This window comes from Silene latifolia, chromosome 5 (genome assembly GCF_048544455.1).
Source record: "Silene latifolia isolate original U9 population chromosome 5, ASM4854445v1, whole genome shotgun sequence".
Lineage (NCBI taxonomy): Eukaryota > Viridiplantae > Streptophyta > Magnoliopsida > Caryophyllales > Caryophyllaceae > Silene > Silene latifolia.
Window position 1 is genome coordinate 13,284,300 of NC_133530.1, and position 7,880 is coordinate 13,292,179.

General features: G+C 40.7%; 1 non-coding gene across 1 annotated transcript; it reads left to right on the plus strand.

Moving 5' to 3' along the window:
- Positions 1 to 1,240: 1,240 nt before the first annotated feature.
- LOC141658065 (small nucleolar RNA R71) lies at positions 1,241 to 1,347 on the plus strand. Its single transcript, XR_012548975.1, has one exon. It is a non-coding gene; the product is annotated as a small nucleolar RNA R71 (small nucleolar RNA).
- The last annotated feature ends 6,533 nt before the right edge of the window (positions 1,348 to 7,880 follow it).

A 7,880-nucleotide genomic window follows, 5' to 3' on the forward strand; every position in this document is an offset into this window, starting at 1 on the left:
TTGTTGTTGAGGCTCTTCAACTACCCTTGTTGGTTCATCAATCACTTTTGGAGTTTCCACAACAATTTCCACGAGTTCCTCTTCTCCCTCCTTTTCTTCAATTACCTTAGGAGGTTCAACCACAACTTGAGGTTCAATGACATTACCCGGTCTACTACTCTTCCTTTTCTTGACAAATTCCCGGTCTTCCAAATCCCTACCACTCCTCAAGTGGATAGCATTCATAGTTTTCGGATTTTCCTCGGTTTTACCCGGGAATTTCCCTTGGGAGGCTTGTAGTTGGCTCATTTGAGTAGCCAATTGGGAGATTTGGTTGTCCGTCATCCGTTGAGAAGCTTGCATTTGGGTCCTAAGTTGGTTAATGGATGAGGTTGTCTCGTCATGTTTTTGAGTGGAATGGTTGATGAATTGTGTTTGAGTATTGACAAGTTGGTTTTGTGAAGTCATCAATTGTTCCATCATGAGTTCCAAGCTTGACTTTGGTTGGGTGTTTTGTTGGAAAGGTTGGGTGGTTTGTTGGAAAGGTTGGGTGGTTTGTTGGAAAGGTTGGGTGGTTTGTTGGAAAGGTTGGGTGGTTTGTTGGAAAGGCGGGTTGGTTGGTGGGTTGAGTGGTTGAAATTGTTGTTGCCTTGGTTGGAAGGTTCTCCCTTGGAAACCCGGTGGACCTTGATTAAATGTGGTGTTTTGTTTTTGAGTTTGGAAGTTTGGTTGTTGTGACTTTTGTTGGAAGGTTGGGTTTTGGACATTTTGAGAGCCATAGGAGAAGTTTGGGTGGGCTCTCAATCCCGGGTGATATTGGTTGTTGTTAAATGCTTGCTTGGCCGGACTAGACTCCCATATCCCGTTCACTTGCTCCATACAACTTCCATCTCCAACCACCAAGGGACACTCATTGGGTGGGTGTCCTTGGTCTCCACAAAGCTCACAACTATAGACTTGGTTCCTCATAGAAGAATTGCTAGATGTTTTGCTTGAGCTCATCAAGGCAACTTGTTGCTTAAGCTCTTCTATCATCTCTTTCACTTCCACATTGTTGGCCGATTCGACCGTTGACTTCCCTTTCCTTTTGTGCCTATCATTGTTCCAATGAAAGGTACGAGAAGCCATTTCTTCAATAAGTTCTTTTGCCGTCTTGTGATCTATCTTATCCAAAGCTCCCTTCCCCGAGCCGGAATCAAGGTTCATCTTCATATCATTGTTTAACCCTTCATAGAAATTGTTGATGAGCTCATCATCTCCAATACCGTGGTGAGGACATAGCCTTTGGAGGCCCTTGTACCTCTCCCATGCTTCATAAAGGGTCTCATCTTCTTGTTGGGTGAACCCTTGGAGCTCACTCTTGATTCTTGCGGTTCGTTGGGGTGGGAAATACTTGTTGAGAAAAGCCTTAGAGACATCATCCCAAGTCCGAAGAGAGTCGGGTTCACAACTTTTAAGCCATTCCTTGGCACTTCCCCTCAAAGAGTAAGGGAAAAGCCTAAGGCGTACGGCATCCTCCGTGACTCCATTGGCCTTGAACATGTCACAACTATCCAAGAACTCGTTGAGATGCTCGTTGGGGTTTTCGGTGGCTCCCCCTCCGAATTGATTCCCTTGGACAAGTTGTAGCAAGGTGGCATTCACATCAAAATTGTTGGCTTGAATAGGTGGCTTCACAATACTCGGATTCACCACCTTTTTCGGAGCCAAGTTATCTCTCATAGGGACTGCGGCCATTGTTACTTCCGTTTCCGGTGTTGCAAAAGGATTTTCGAAAGTTTCAAAGACCCGTGGTTCCTCTTGAAGGTTCTCAATTACTGGATTTTCTTGAGGAATCGGTGTTTCTATAAGTCCTCTTCTACGGAGCGAATTTAGTCTTCTCGCGGTTGCTTCGATCTCGTGGTCAATCGGACGTATTGGTTGACCTCGTCGAGCTCTCCTAACCATGCAAGAAATCCTACACACTCAAGAGAGGGATTAGAAACAAAAGACTTAGTCTAAACAAGAACGAAAACAATTAATATCTAGCCGAACTCCCCGGCAACGGCGCCAAAAACTTGATGGTATCAAGCTATACCTCGCAAGTGCACGATTTTATCGTTGTACACTATTAAGGGTCGATCCCACAAGGAGTTGAAAAGATTACTAATTGTTCTAATCCGATCGTTTAGCTAAGTCGAAAATAAAAGAAGAGGTTGCACTAAAGCTACCAACAACAAGGTAAAACAACTAAATAAAGAAATAGAAGAAAGAGCAAGATAAAAATAAATAGATGTAAATCAAATGATTAAAAACCCTAAGACTCGGTTCTTCCCAAACAAATCGTAATTCCACGCAATCAAATCTCTAGGCTAATCACAAGGGTAGTTAGGTGAGGAGGTGACGACTCTAATTCGCCTAAGACCCCCCTCTCGGGTTCGAAATAGGACACTAGTGCTACCCACCAACCCCCCTCTCGGGTTCGAAGGTCGGAATCCCTAACTCAATACCCGACTACCCCAAAAACATGCATTATTCCCAAGGTAGTCCAATATTTGCTAAGGTCATTAAGCCCCGTCAATTCCCGGGTCATCCCACTCCCTCTCTCGAGGGTCGATTTCAAACGCTAGATTAGAGGTGTCCTACCCGGTTCTCCTTTCGGTCTCAACCAAGGTCAACAATAGGGTCAAATCAAGGGTATCCAAATCACAACCTAACCAACTCTCGTTGGTGGTCAAGGCTCGTAAGTCGACACTACCCAAAAGTCAACCCATAAACCAAGTCAATCCTCTAACCTACCCTCACCAATTTCCCAAATAATTAGCCTTTATGAAATTCAATTAGTGAAATTACTCATGTTGGGTCAAACCGAGCCCTAGTGGGAGACTACTCACTAATCATGGTCCTAATTGTAAAATAGACAATAAAGATGGAGACTTTGGTCACAAACATGGTGGGAGGATGAAATTCTCTACTAAACATGCAACAATCTAACAATAGGTGAAGGGAAAGATGATTTAATCTAATAGCAAGAGTGATTAAACCTAAAGACACAATCTTTAACCAAATCAACCCAAAGATTAAGTCTTTGAGGACAACTACCCAAGGATGAACAAATGAAAGAGAAACAAAGGAAAGATCAACAATAAAAAGATGAACAATGATGGAAATAACAACAACAAACAAACAACAACAATAATTTTAACATAAACAATCAAACAAACATAAAAGAAGAACAAAATGTAAACAAATGAAAATAGGGAGAGAATTAATACCAACAAAATAGTGAAAGAGGAATTTGGATAGAAATAATAAAGAAGGAAACCCTTCAATCTTCTTACAAACCCAAATTCAATCACTAATTGATTGAAGAACTTCTCTAATTAAAGAAAGATTAACAAAGAGATTAAGAAAGTTTAAAGCTTGAAAGGGTAAAAATTCTGGATCTAGGGTTGTGTCTACAAAAGGGTTTAAGAGGGGGTATTTATAGGCTTGTACAAGATTAGGAAGAAAAAGGAAGAAAAGCCCAAATCCCGTCTTTCTTTGTTTTCTTTAGGTCCACCGAAATGGTGGTCTTACCGGTAAAACCGTGCAAGATTTAAAAATAGCTGGCATTTGTGTTTTTGCGGTGGTGGGTTCGGTTTCCTGTTCTTAAAAGCAAAAACACCTTCTTCAGACTTCTTCTTTTTCTTCAAGGTGCGTAATGCGGTTGACCATTTCACGGTGCTCTACCGGCAATGAGGCCAAGCTTGCTTTTTTCACCAATTTCTTCAATTAAAGCCAATTGCTGTGCTTTACCGGTGGGCCGGTTGCCGGCCTGCCGGCAAAGCACTTTCTTCAGCTTCTCTTCAACTTCTCAAGTAATTAGCTGGGGTGTGTTCTGCCGGTGGTCGGGACCTGGTCACGGCCTGGCAAAAACACACGATCTTCATTTCTTCACCTCTTCTTCATGTAAAGGCAATGGGGTGCCTTTCTTGCCCCAATTCCTCCATACTTGGGCCGTTTCCTACAAAAGGATACGCAAGGTAACAAGTACGGGTGTTGGGCACAAAATGCAAGGAAAAACACCCGAAACCGACTCGATACGAGTCGGTATGCATAAAAGAAAGAAGGAATTGGAAGTAAAATAATCGTATATCAGTGCTCTTAGCATGAAGTCTGGAACTGCCTGGATAGACGACCCAGGAGGAGGTGTTGATAAAGCTACACCGTCTAGGAAAAAGCTGCGTGATGAGGTGATAGATTGGGACCGGATCTTTGTGGGAAGTCATTGTTCTTACATTGCCAAGCTGTGGAGACCGGATGTCCGCTTAACGATTGCTGAAGCTACCGCGTACAGTCAGAGGCCTAGTAGCAGGCCGAATATTTGTGCTTTTGGATGATCTGGAAAAAGGTCGTGCGGGACCTCATAAACCAGCGCTCTCCGGGAGGCAGCCCGGACTGTTTTTTTGAACTTTTGTTGAACTATTTATTTCTCTTTAGCTTTTTGTTGAACTTTAGACGCTGTATTACGAACTCCTTATGCTTTTCTAGCTTTGGCATGCGTGTTTTGCAGGACCAAGTACTCGATCGAGTGGTTTTGTCCTCGATCGAGCACTTTTTGGGGCAGTTTTCACTCGATCGAGTGATAATTGTCCTCGATCGACCGGTTTTCTGCTCGATCGAATCCTTCCCATTGCCAGTTTACTCGATCGACCAGTTCCAAGTGCTCGATTGAGTAGTTTTGACTCCCAGCAGCTGATTTACGTCTATGGAGCTACTGTTTGACTTTCTTTGACCTCCCATGTTCATGGTCGGTTTGGGGAGGTCCCTCCTTATGACGTTTTGTAAGTTTTCCGACTCCATTTATCCTCTCGTCTTCAGTTTGCGCTCCTTTCCCTATTTTTGGTACAATGAGGGCATTGTACGGTTTGGTTTGGGGAGGTATGCATCCATATCTGTGTCTGCATGTTTTCTTGCATTTTTGCTTGCACGTTTATTTATTCTCGCATGCATTGTTGTTTTAATTAATTCAAAAAATCATACAAAAATCAAAAAATTCAAAAAAAAATTTCAAAAATTTCATGTTTAAATTGAGTCGGAACGTTTGAACATTGACGCTACTTTGAACCCTTACTTGAGCCCTGCATATTCTTGACATTTAGTTGGCATGATTATGTGCACAATCTACGAGTTTTTGTTTCTCTCTTATCTGAACGAATAGACTTGATTCATTATGTCGGCAAGCTACATTACATTCTGAGGTTAGAGCTTTACAACTGGTGACATTCATGACCGGTTTCATTTAGGATGTGAGTAGTACTCTCTTTAAGGCATGTAACATTAATTTGCATAAGCATGAGTCTAGTCTTCTTAATACCTGTATGCATTCGGTCTGTGGATGGTGACACATGTTAGGAGAGGCAGTTCCCTTTATTTCATTTCACCCATGAGCCCCACATAGCCAAATTGCCTTTTTGTCCTATTAGCTACTATCTATAATACTTCCTACCCTAGCCGAGCTAGTGACGAGTAATTATTGGAATGTTTTATTGCAATATGGTTATTATATCTAATTTCAGAAGATGGTGGAAGAATTGAAGGGAATGAAAGAATTATTGAAGAAAAAAGAAATGAAAAGAGAAAAAAAGAGAACGAAAAAAAATGGAAATAAGAAAAGAAAAAGAAAAAAAATCATGTGAAAAAGAAACTGGTTAATGATTTTCACTCCCAAGTCTTATTTATATCTTATGGGGAGTTGACGATTCCTGGTGTTTTGTGAGTTTAGTGCATAGTTTTGCACCGTTTCATCTTGCTATATTGAGTACGAAGTTGGAATGCAGTTTATATTTGGATTCGTTGTTGCTAGCCTGGCTATTAACCCCACATATCCAAATTCATTTTAGCCCTTCTTACCCATTACCTCACTTACCCAAATGTAAGTCCTCGGCATGTGTCTTGGTCATTAGTATGGTTGGAATGCATATGTACGGTTGTAGAGACTTTATTCATGTTAACTGCATGCATGTTCTTATAGGTCGAGTTAGGTGAGTGTCTTTACTTCTTCCTATCTTTCACATATATACTCACCTTGTGCCTAATTTTGAGTGACGAGCGACCCGTGAGAGTCCGATATCTTTTGAATCTTGCAAGGTCGACGGTTCAGTAAGTTTGAAACATTGATTTAACTCGTTTGTACTTCTCATTTGCCACTTTGTCATTTTGTTGCATTAAATTGGTTTTAGTGGGTGATTTGTAGCTGATGCGTTGGTCCCGTTCCACTGTTGTTTCTTAGTTGCATTCATATTTGCTTGGGGACAAGCAAAGGTTTGGTTTGGGGAGATTTGATGCGTGTCTTTTATATAAGGTTTTTACCTCATTTTTACACGCATTTCTGTACTATTTATGTAGCATCTAGCTACAAATACCCCCGAATATCCTACTTTGGTTCTTTTTATGTAATTTGCAGGAATTAACCGAAGAGGAGCTAAATCGAGCCTTTTACCGTCCGTTTAGCATGCATTTGGAGGAAGAGTGAATTTGGAGCGGGAATGTAGCTATTATGGGATGCGAAAAGAGGAAAGATAGCTAGGCGAGCAAAGGAAGAACTTAAATTGCTAGTGCCTACTTTGGAGAGCCATATCTCGAGTTCTACAACAGATATTCAGGTGATTCCAATTGGAGATGAAATTTTGTCCTCTTAGCTTTCCAACGCCACCGGAATCGCCCTATTTGCCCAAGTAACGAAGAAATGGCAGCCGTTTGAAGTTCAGTGCGCGTTAGCGGAAAAGTACTCGATCGAGTAGATATATGGTCGATCGAGTACTAGCTACAGCGAGAAGATTTTAGTCGAGAATAATTAGATTAATAATAATACTACTTAGTATAAATAAGAGTGGTTTAGACCTAATAAGGATATCATTCATTCCCTGGACTTGGTGGAGGCAGAGGAACGACGCTTCTTCTTTTCCCTCTATTTTTCGGATTAATTGTAATTTCTCCTCCCTTATTTCTCATTCATAATTAGTTTGTTCTTAATCTTTCTTACACTCTTATTTAATTTATGCATCTTAGATTAATTCTCTCTCTTATAATGCCTCTTTCAATTAATTGCTTATTTATCCTTATTAGTTTCCTCATCATGTCTAGTTTTAATTATCTATTTGTTGTTATTGATAATTCAATGATCATGAGTAGCTAATTCCCCTCTGCTAAGACTATAGGGGATCCATAATTATGAAGGGAGAGTAATTGATTTATTTGGTTAATGCTAGTATAGTCTTTGTTGGTTAAATGCTACATTTAATTGTATCTTTCTAATTGAGTCGACGCAATTAGACCTATAATTCCTAGTGATCCTCGACCTGGACCGAAAGGTTGGAAGAGGCGAGACTTGTAGCGAACAATAGAGTATTGCAGTGAGGGCGAAAGTTAAGCTGTTTACGCTTTAGGGTGAACTAAGGACCGAAAGGTGACGTTCGTTACCCCTTAGACCGTATTTGCATTGACCTGAGGCCTAGATTACTTGACCGGATGATTATGGTGAACCGTTTGTCTTAGCTGTTTCTCTCTATCTGTTTATTTCCTTTCTTTTATTCTCTTTTCCTTATTCCTTTTAGTTTAGAAAATCATATTTAAAAACCCCCATTTCTGTGACATCCTGACAGACTGAGTTAAACAGATAATTAGCAAAATAGCCTCCCTGTGGAGATCGACCCTACTTGCTGCTAGCTTCTGTTAGTTGTATTTAGGTTTATTTTTGGTACGAAACGACAGTTTCAACAATCAACTCAAAGATTAAGTCTTTGAGGACAACTAGCAAGGATGAACAAAGGAAAGAGAAATAATGAAAAGATAAACAATGAAAAGATGAACAATGGTGAAAACAACAACAACCAAACAACAAAGATGCAAATTTAACATGAACAACAAACAAGAGAGAG